Below are 11,120 nucleotides of genomic sequence, written 5' to 3'. Positions count from 1 at the left end.
TGTATTCCTCAGAGGGTTGACATACAGATGAAATATGTTAATTTATACTTGGCAGGTAAAAGTGCTCCATTAACTGTTTAGCATATTATTACCTTTGAGAGGAATGTCAGGAAAACAGTTAGGAGGAAGGAATTGACAGAAACGTAAAGCCAATAAAACAGGTTCCAAGTTAGATGTGGTTGAGGGTGATCTTGACAAGTTTAACTCTTCCGCCATATAGATGGAGGCTTTAAAGTTTGGTTTAGTTTAGTTACAGAGAAACAGAAGAACTTTTTCATTTCTGCACCCTGAGCCTTGTGAATCGTAATTGTGAAGTCTTTGGGGGGTATATATTATCATGCAAGCTAGAAAATGGTGTTTTTAGAAAATAACCTCTTCTTTTCCAGTATTCTTTCTAAGACTTTTTTTTTCAAAAAAAATTTTTTTATGTTTTATTTATTTTTGAGAGAGAAAGCTAGAGCAGGAGTGGGGGTGGGACAGAGAGAGAGGGGGACAGAAGATCTGAAGCAGGCTCTGTGCTGACAGCAGCAAGCCCGATGTGGGGCTCAAACTCACAAACTGCGAGATCATGACCTGAGCCGAAGTTAGACGCTCAACGAACTGAACCACCCAGGTGCCCCTAAAACATTTTTTTTTAAGGTTTATTTATTTTTGAGAGAGAGAGAGAGGGAGAAAGACAGAGTGTGAGCAGGGAAGGGGCAGAGAGAGAGAGGGAGACACAGAATCCGAAGCAGGCTCCAGGCTCTGAGCTGCCAGGGCAGAGGCCGGCGCGGGGCTCGAACTCACTAATTGCAAGATTATGTCCCGAGTCGAAGGTGGATGCTTAACCGACTGAGCTACCCAGGTGCCCCTCATCTTTTTTGGTATTCTGATACACACTTGGCGTTTATACAATCTTGTAAGGTTTTGTTCTGTTAAGGGAACAGGAACAGCAGTCTTCTCAGGCCCCTACCGATAGCTATATTTTTATCACATTTCCTAACGTTCCTCTTTACCATCTACTGAGTGAATTGATATTTAATTTCTGGTGGGAAAATGGTAGCTTTTTCATGGCATTATGCATGCCCTCTGTTGTGTGATTTATTTAAGGTTTTAATACTACGACCGAGTGTTTAAGGTTTTGTTTCTTTCTTTTTTTTTTTTTTTTAATTTTTTTTTTCAACGTTTATTTATTTTTGGGACAGAGAGAGACAGAGCATGAAGGGGGGAGGGGCAGAGAGAGAGGGAGACACAGAATCGGAAACAGGCTCCAGGCTCTGAGCCATCAGCCCAGAGCCCGACGCGGGGCTCGAACTCACGGACCGTGAGATCTTGACCTGGTTGAAGTCGGACGCTTAACCGACTGCGCCACCCAGGCGCCCCAAGGTTTTGTTTCTTGATATGAAAACCCAAACGTTTAGCTCTTAGAGAAATCTTCCCCCTCTCAATCACTTGACCCTTGCAATTGAACACCGGAGCATCTGAGACTTTCTCTACTATGTATTTATAAACTGTACCCAGCCAATGAATTCGCTTATTTTTTCTGAGGCATCTGTCCTCCATGTAAGGCAATCGGCTGTCACCCACGAATAGGCAGCATACTAATGGCAACGAGGATGGGAAAGAAAATTCCTAGATAGCGTCTCAAAACATGTCACCTAATATACATAAAATGTTCCAGATAGCTAAGAACTTAGGCATGTATTTTAGAAAACAGTAAGTGTTGGCGACTTGAACAGTGAAAATCAAAATCTTGATTCTTACATTCATTTGAGCTTGCTAAATTTAAGATACCTATGCCCATGGCTTCAATTTCTGTTTTCTTTTTCTCTGAAAGTAGGGCCAGAAATAGGTCAAGGTGAATGAGGCCAGGGCGGCACTTGCCTGCAAAACTTAGGAGGAACCCAAAAATTCAGTAATTAAAATAAGTCATATTTTAAGACAACTTAAAAAAAATCAAAATTAAGGCAAAAAAAATCCATGATGAACAAAATATCAAAAGTTTAAATAAAAACACCGCGAGTATTGTCAGCTTTCTTCAACCTCTTTGTCCTATGAAATTAAGCAATTAAAGAATGTTTTCTTATGAGCTTTTCTACCTTCTTATTATTACATAACAAATACAACTTTTCTCCTCCTTTCTCCTTTCTCCCTCATCATGGAACATGTGGCCTGCCCTTGAAAAATGAGTGAAATCTTCACGGCTTTCTTACCACGCTGGCAAAAACACAACAAAACAAACAAAACTATTTTTTTTTTTAAATTTTTTTTTTCAACGTTTATATATTTTTGGGACAGAGAGAGACAGAGCATGAACGGGGGAGGGGCAGAGAGAGAGGGAGACACAGAATCAGAAACAGGCTCCAGGCTCTGAGCCATCAGCCCAGAGCCCGACGCGGGGCTCGAACTCACGGACCGAGAGATCGTGACCTGGCTGAAGTCGGACGCTTAACCGACTGCGCCACCCAGGCGCCCCCAAACAAAACTATTAATAGCATTTTAATACTGGGAGCCAGTGAGGCAGATCATATACTGGAGACAATCACGTGGACATTACATTAGTTCTTCGAAACTGAAACCAGCCTCAGAGTGTGCCGGAAAGGTGGTTGAAAATTTGAAAATGGTTCATCATTTCTTTTCTTTTCTTTAAAAAAATTTTTTTTTAAGTTTATTTATTTTTCAGAGAAAGCGAGACAGAGGGCTAGCAGGGGAGGGGCAGAGAGAGAGGGAGACACAGAATCTGAAACAGGCTCCAGGCTCTGAGCGGTCAGCACAGAGCCGGACGTGGGGCTTGAACCCAGAACCAGTGAGATCGTGAACTGAGCCGAAGTCAGAGGCTTAACCGACTGAGCCACCCAGGTGCCCCCATCATTTCTTTTCTAAGCTGGAACCATCTAAGTATTGAAGAAGATGTTTGGGGTTGGGCCAGAGTAGACCGATGAGGCCCGAAACACTGACACCAGAAAAAAGACAAGCTGGGCATAATCAATAGGAAATGACCCATGACTCTGACCCCAAGGGCCAAGCCTGAGGGCTTCTGGAGGTGGGTGGAGTGAGGGGTGCAGCAAGAGAACATCTCAAGGGACAGCCAGTTCCCGATATGACTCTATTAATCTGAAGGGTCTCAGGTACCCAGTCTGACAGACAGCTGGGTGGAGGGAGGCTCCTCCCACCTCCCAGTTGTCATAACTGTGTCATAACCTTTTTATTCCAACATCATCACGGGCTGCTTTTAAGCACATTTTGATAGATGGCATTTTCCGCAGCGTTAGTAGTGGGAGGAGGGGTAGGGGGAGAATCTATTTGCTGCACAGACAGTTTCTGTGATTTTAACAAGACTTCCCCACCCCCTTCAAGCCCAGCCCTGTAGACAGAACACATACTCGCTTGTTACCACTCGCCTTGTGGCCTCTGGGATTCCTTTCTCTTTAGCTGTGTTTCTCAACCCTTTGCAGCTCTCCAAGGCAGAAGTAGCAAAAGCAGCAGGAAAATGGCAAAGGAATACAAGCTTGTGCTGTTTCTGGAACACAGTGAGCTTGTGTCCACACTCTGGAGGTAGAAATTCTGCCTTAAGAAAAATATTCCACTACAGGGCTCTTTGTCTGCTTTCCAAAGCACACAAAAATGGATTAACTCGAAATGTAGGCACCCAAATGCCTGACACGGAGATGACCCTGATGAAAACGACTATGCACAGAGTGAGAATATAGACGGGTCCTCAGGATTTGAAGAACAGTGACTCTGCACCCCCTCCCCCCCCCCCCAGAGCATACATAACTCACAGTGGTGTTCTGGAGGGTTATGCTAGAAACACATGCCCTTCTTAGAGGGGTAGCTCCGCCCCTTTTCTCCCAGTCATCAATGTGTTTCTGAGATCAAGTAACAGACCAAGCTTTCAAAGAGTGTATACTTGCTTTGGTCAAAATTTGTTAAAAAGTAAACCGAGCGCAAAGGTCAGTGTTTTTACCATTTGCAGAGACAAGTTTATTTTGGGGCACACCGCTTCTAAATTTTTTTTTTAATGCTTATTTATTTTTGAGAGAGACACAGAGGATGAGTGGGGGAAGGGCAGAGACGAGGGAGACAGAGATTCCAAAGCAGGATCCAGGCTCTGAGCAGTCTCGAGACGGAGCAGAGCCCGTCTCGTGGCTCGAACTCGCAAACTGTGAGGTCATGACCCGGGCAGAAGTCGGAAGCCCAACCCACTGAGTCACCCGGGCATCCCTCAGGCACACCAATTCTAATCAACGCGCTGCAGCATGGTAAGAGACCTTGTCTTGGAAACCCCATCCAGTATCTTCCCATCTAATATATGCATTCACAAACCCATGCAATAACATGGCACGTTTTGTCCATACTTTGGTGCCATTTGAGAGGGAGTTGGGAAGCAAGATATAGGAAATTTTTGGAAACACATTTTCATCCTTTCTATAAGGCCTTGCAGAAACAGAAATATCTGCCTAATGAAGAAGAAGTGGGGGGCGGGGAGGGTTTGTTTTCCTCCAGGTGCTGCGAATGCATGAGGCTTTTTATGGGACTACTTGGAACACTCTTAGCTGACAGATGGAGCCAAGTGAGTTTTATTCTAGGTACGAGAGGATTTTCCCTTTCGAAGACGCACAGCACAAAGAGCAGTTGCAAACTCGCCCAACGAAAATCCACAGGACCCTTTGCAAATGTATTACAAAGGAGTTCCCAGAAAATTACAGGAAATTCACGGAGCATGACTAGCCCACTCATGTGACCTAGTATGATGCTTGCTAGAGCAATAGGGTGAAAAGGAAATTGTTTCCTTTCCTATATTTTAAGAACGTTCCCTTTTGGCAGGACATAATCTCTTAAAAATGATCTTGCTTTCAGAGAGCTACAAATATATCATTTAGGGCTTTTTGTATGAACGTGGGGCTGATAAATTTAGATACCAGGGATGGATTGCAGGTTTTTCATTACCATAAATCCCATGTCACATCAGCAGCATGATGGAAGCATTTTGATAGATAACATAAACTCATTAATCACCACTCTCTTAAACTAAGCACCACGGAAAGAATTTAAAATGTTCCACATTCCAACATTTGTGAATGCCTCCCCTTTTAAAACTGCCATCCTTTATTAGTTCATGCTGTTTAAGATAGCTTGAGTTAACTCCATGAAAAGAGACTGTGTATCAAGGGAAGAAAGAACTGGGAAGGGGGAGGGGGGAGGAAAAGGAGGCAAGAAGATTAAATTCCACCTTAAATCCAAACACGGGCTAGATTGCATGCTAGCATTAACGTCTTCGTCCTCTTCCCAGAGAATGTTGGCAGACTTCCAATTTATTAAAACAACAATCCAATGCTGATCTTCTCTCTGTATACACAATTCAAGGATGGATCATTTACTCAAACAGAGTTGTTCACTGAGGTATAAAAGCAAAAATGCGTTTTAGGAGAGGTTGTTTATGGCTATTGCGTCAAGCACTATACTGCCGTGCTTCGTACAAGTAAACCTGATCATTATTAAGTGAAAAGAGAAAGCCGCATTGTCATTCTAAAAGGAGTAAGCGCAAGTTATGTCCAGGCATTTAATGATACAGCTTAAGCTTGTGAAACTGTGCTAAAGAGAGGTGTGTGTTCCTCTGAAAAAAATATTTTCACCTGCCAAACAGATGCATTCTGGGATGAGTATTCTCTTACAAAATGTCCACCGCGCCCCGTCCCCCCACACCCCCCATTCCTGACACAATGCATCACAGGCTTTATTTCCCTGATGGGTTTTCCTACTGCACTTAACACTTAGAGAGTATCTGTGAACATTTAACCCTTTGGGCATGTATTTCACGATTCAAATGAAGTTTACCTGTTCACACATTCGTTGCCAATATATGGGTGTTTATAAAAGAAGAGTAAAGCAAACGCAGACTCGATCTTAGCAGAAGAATACGGTCGTGTTTCTTTTGTCACATAAAATTATGTAATTCAACCAGCTCTTTTCAGGATCACAAGTTCTGCTGGGTACCCAAGGGCCGGGACAAATGTCAGACAAACGGACTTCACACTGGAAGACCCGTCTCAAGCAGCAGACCTGGTCTCAGGGAAAGCAGCCTGTTAAGTGGGCTTTGTTTCCAGGTAGCATTTTGTAAATTTAAACAGTTGATAATGAGTGATACTGAGTGGTGACTGACTGAATGGCCGTTGAACTTTGAAGATATGATTCAGCACACCCTGGGAGAACAGAGCACAATAACATTAAACACCAGATGGTATTTCAAAGCCTATCAGATACGCAGATTCCTTTTTCTTCTCAACAAAAGATTGGCAAGGCCTCCTGTCTAAAAAAATAGTAATTAAAAAAAAAAAGGAAAAAAGAAAAAAAAATGAGAGAAGAAAAAGAAAAAGCCCATTAAGATAAATGGGATGATTTGGTTTTGTCTGGCCTGACTATTATAGGAAAGCCATCTGAATGGGTCATATTACAAACCAGACTCCAGATCAAAGGCAAGCTACTGCCGCGGTGGGTCAAACTGATCTGAACTGTGTCAACCAGATCAGCATGAAACCCTAAACTATGGCCAAGAAAACACGTCTTTCTCAAACAGAGACTGGACCACACCAATTAACCAAAGCATTTGCCTCTTTGCCTCAGTGGAAACCTGAGAGGGTTTCACTGGTCAGGCCACGGTGTGGACACACATGAGAGACTGGGATTCCCGTAACATCGCTTAGATTGTTGGGTTCACGAGTAAAATCATCGAACAGTCCAGCAAAGAAGTCACTCAAGAGCCGCTGCTCCATTCGTAGTAGCATGTGATGTGGGTTAGAGAAGACTGAATTCACTCCAAGAAAATGACAGCTTGCGTGACTGAGTGTGCAGACGATGGTGTGGAAGGAAAGTGTGATGTTTGGTTTTAGGCGTCAACTTGGCTGGGCCACGGGGGCCAGAGGTTTGGTCAAATGTTATTCTGGATCTTTCTTTGAAGGCGATTTTTTGATGAGATTAAAATTTAAATCCATGAACGGTGAGCAAAGCAGAAAATCCTCATCCAATGTGTGGAAGGGCTTAATAGAACACAGACTGACCTCTTTGAGGAAGAAGACATTTCTGCCAGCAGATGTGCTTTGGACAGAACTGTAACTCTTTCACACGTCCCCAGCCTACTGATCAACCCCATCAGATTTTTTTTTGGACTTGCCAAGGCCTCCACAATTGCGTGAGCCCAATTCCTTAAAGTAAATCTCTCTCTCTCTCTATATATAAAGAATACATCCCATTATTCTGTTTCTGTGGAAAGCCTTGAGTAATATGGAGAGGTACAAAAATAATGAAACCTCCCAACACCTTTGCGTTTGAAAAATGAATTAGCTGGACTCAGTGATCTCAAAGATCTGCTCCAGGGCTAAGATTCTGGGCAAAGCTGATTGATTAGGGTAGTAAAATGTAGAGGTTAGGGCTCTGGCTCTGGAAAGAGACAGATCTAGTTTGGAATTTTGGCTCAGTCACTGACTAGCTATGTCATTTTACCCAAGTTCCTTAGGATTCTCAGGCCTCAGTTGTGGGTTGTTTTTTTTTTTTTTTTCTTTTTTCCTTTTTTTCCCCAAGCCTCAGTTTTCTTAGTTGCAACATGGAACAGTAATATATACCTCTGTACAGGTTAAAAAAAAAGGTGGACAAAAAATGAACAAAGATTTAAGGAATTACAAAAAAGGAACAGAGAGGTATAAACCACAAATGACACCTCGAAATTTCTTTGTGAGATCAGGAGATTTGGTTATAAATCTCAGGTCATTCAAACACAGCAGAGATTGTCTTAAACTTACGGGCGCCTGGAAGATACAAAATCTTCTCAGAGCAATGACTCCACTGGGTGTCTCACCACATCCTCCCACCACCAGTGATTGGGGCTATTGTGGGAAACTTCATGAAAAAGCCATGGGCTTCTCAGAGAAGCTGGGCTCAGCATGGAAGAAGGTGGGGAAAGCCAGACAAGGTGGGTGGCTTAGGGACACAGATCAAAGAAGCATTCTGAGAAAACTGGCCTGCTCACAATGGAGTTCTTTTGTCCTCAAGAACTCTTCACTGATGTTCCATATCACTTATCTGGGTTAACAAATCTCGTATTTCTGTAATGAAGAGACCTCTTTGAAGATGAAGGGACTCTTTGGAATCTGCTTTTGTGAGGGCATTGAGGAGTTGACTATTTTGACTGGGAGATGCACTATCTTCAGAGGATAGAGTCCTTTGAAGGAGTGGAGGGTTGGTTTGGGTGGATGAAGGGAAAGAGGTACTTAACACAGCTCCCGGATATGATAGGCATGTTGGCAGGAAGAGAAGACCTTAGGTGGTAGGAAAGGCTTATAGCAAGAACATGGGGAATGCCAATGCCTCACTCTATTTCAAACTTCTGCCCCAGGACTGGTCTGTGCTCTCTTCTCCCTCCTAGCTGTACATAGGCCCTGGGGCCAGGGTCCAATGGAGGTGATTCCTACATTTCACACCCAACATGATGGATATAAGAAACAGAAAACAAATAGCAAGTGTTGGTGGGGATGTGGGAAAATTAGAAGCCTTGCACATGGCCGATGGGAATGTAACATGAAGCTGTGCTGTGGAAAACAGTCTGGAGTTTCCTTAAAATGGTAAGTGTAGAATTGCCATATGAGCTAGCAATTCTACCTCTAAGTATATACCCCCCAAAGAATCAAAAGCAGGTACTCAACACATACCTGCACCACATGTCTATAGCAGCACTATTCACAACAGCCAGAATGTGGAAACATCCCAAACATCCATTAATGTATAAATGGACAACTGTGGTATGTCCATTCAGTGGAGCATTATTCAGCTATAAAAAGGAGTGATACGATGTATATGAATCTTGAAAACCTGTCACTAAGTGAAAGGAGCCAGACATAAAAGGCCTCATCTTATATGGTTTCATTTCTCAGAAATATCCAGAAGAGGTAAACCCATAGAGACAGAATGCAGAATATTGGCTACCAGGGATGAGGAAGAGGAAGGGATAGGGGAATAGCTGCGTCATGGGCATGCAATTTTCTTTTTAAGGTGATGAGAATGTTTTGGTACCAGATAGAGGCGGTTACACAGCGCTGATGAGGTACCAAACGCCCCTGGAAGATTGATGTTATGTTATATAAATTTCACCTCCATTAAAAAAGAAACAAACAAAAAACTAACATCTGTGGAATGTCCTAGTGATAGCAGAAACAGAATCTGGAGAAACAGTGACTCACTCAGGTTTCCAGACAGACGACCATGGATACAAGTAGCCATAACAAATCTGATGAATTCGCCGCCCAAGTGAGCAAAAGAAGGAGTGCCAGCCACTATGCTGCCAGAAACCCCGTGTCCACACGTTTCTGGGTAGACATCCCTAAATATCATCGCAGGGCAAAGCAGCTTTGAAATCTGAAACCACTACCCAACAATCAACGTGGTATGTCTTTCCCTAGGCACAGTTTTTCACATAAAGACCGGAACAGCTCTCTTTGCTGGACCACTCCCTTCCTTCACTGACACTCTCTCGTCCCCAAACTACTTAATTAGGTTACATTAGGGACCTGTTTAGGATGCCAGAGACGCCCACCGTCAAGTCCGATTTTAGCGGGGGCTGCAGGCATTGAAGGGTTTCTGTGGGAGCCAGTGGCCTAGTTTGAGGTAAATAATAAGCTCTTTACTTAACGCCCTATCTCTCTTTTCAGCTGGAAACAGTCTGCATCCCTTTCTGTTCCCAAGGTTGGGCCGAGGGAAATGCTACGTTCAGAAAAGATGAGCGTGTCAAAACCCCCGGTGATTTCTAACGCTTGTGGAACACATTGCATAGGAGCAATTTGGATGACAAAGAGAGCACCCTTCAGTCCAGATTTACACTGTGTTCCTATTCACCGACACATCAGCAAACATTATAAATGCCTTGCCTGGGTAATGAATGGCTTCTGAGCGAGTTCCTGGGCTGGCAGCGGGTTTGAAATTCTATAGAGTCAGGCAAGGGGGAAGGTGACTAGGATAGAATTACGGGAAAGGATTAATGAGGGGGTGCTGGCTGAACATACTGCTCTACTGTTCTCTCCGTCGCTAGACTGAGGACTCACTGATTTTTGCCTCTAGGACTGTACTTTTAGAACTTAGAACAAGCCTCTTTAAACAAATCTGCATCAGGCAATGTGTCAACACTCCATTGGTTTCAATAGAATTAGTTTTCTAAATGCTCTTTTCTGAAGCAATTTTTGTACTTGAAAATGCATTACAAGGAACATTTACTATAACTACAGTACAGCGGTATAGAATATGACAAGGAGGGTTTTAATCAGTGCAAGCTACAACACCGACCACGTTCATGCTGATCCTCCCCCTTCCCCTCAGCGTCAGTGTTAATCAACCCAGGAACCTGAGGTTATTTTCACTGGTATTTGCTGTAAATAATAGCCAGGACCTTAATTGTATTTGCCCAGAATGAACAAGGCTAACAGCCTTCCAAAGACACCTCGGCAGGTTGTGATTTAATAGCCTTACGTAACTCAGGCCCTTACGCACCCCAAGCCAAATAAACCATAAGGTCGTTCTGCTAGCTGAGAGATAACATGCCAGAGCCTGAACAAAGTAGGGGAAACCACACGTCAGCACTCTGTCAGACCTGCCCCGGTCAAACTCAGAACACAGCTAAGAGCGGCCAAGACTTAGCCAAAAATTCAACATCCCCAATTCCTACACGTTCCGCAGGACACGCTCTCTTGGTAAGACGTCTGTAAATACGAGCGCATGAGGGCCTGCAAGATGGCCAAATAGCTCCTTTATACATCCTTCTCATCATCTCATCCTAACTGTGTGGTTTGCTTGCTTTTTTTTGTTCTTTTTTTAATTCTCTAAAAGGGAAATAGAGGAAGACTAGGGGCTTTCAAGTGCTCTAATAGTAAGAGATAGTGGATTCTATTATGAGAACCCATTTAACCTCGTTCTACTTCAATTTCACCTCTTTCTAAATGTGGCTGGCATAGAGATAAAAGGGCAGTGGCCGCTGTGTCTCTGATGCATCACAGTTCACAAAGACAGAGATGTGGTGGCAGACAAATCCTACCAGACAAATGACTGTGTGTTAGGTGTCCCAAATATGTTCTTTTGGCCTTGCTGGGAACCAGAAGGAGAGA

General features: G+C 43.4%; 1 long non-coding RNA gene across 1 annotated transcript; it reads left to right on the top strand.

Annotated features, from left to right (window-relative positions):
- The first annotated feature begins 8,038 nt into the window (after window positions 1-8,038).
- Window positions 8,039-10,123, top strand: LOC147584503 (uncharacterized). The gene is made up of 3 exons (XR_015250500.1): window positions 8,039-8,594; window positions 9,022-9,412; window positions 9,678-10,123. It is a non-coding gene; the product is annotated as an uncharacterized LOC147584503 (long non-coding RNA).
- The last annotated feature ends 997 nt before the right edge of the window (window positions 10,124-11,120 follow it).

This window comes from Puma concolor, chromosome A1 (genome assembly GCF_028749965.1).
Source record: "Puma concolor isolate L17-30 chromosome A1, mPumCon1.1.hap2, whole genome shotgun sequence".
Classification (NCBI taxonomy): Eukaryota; Metazoa; Chordata; class Mammalia; order Carnivora; family Felidae; genus Puma; species Puma concolor.
The sequence above is the reverse complement of the archived record's forward strand: the minus strand, read 5'-3'. Positions and strand labels throughout refer to the sequence as shown.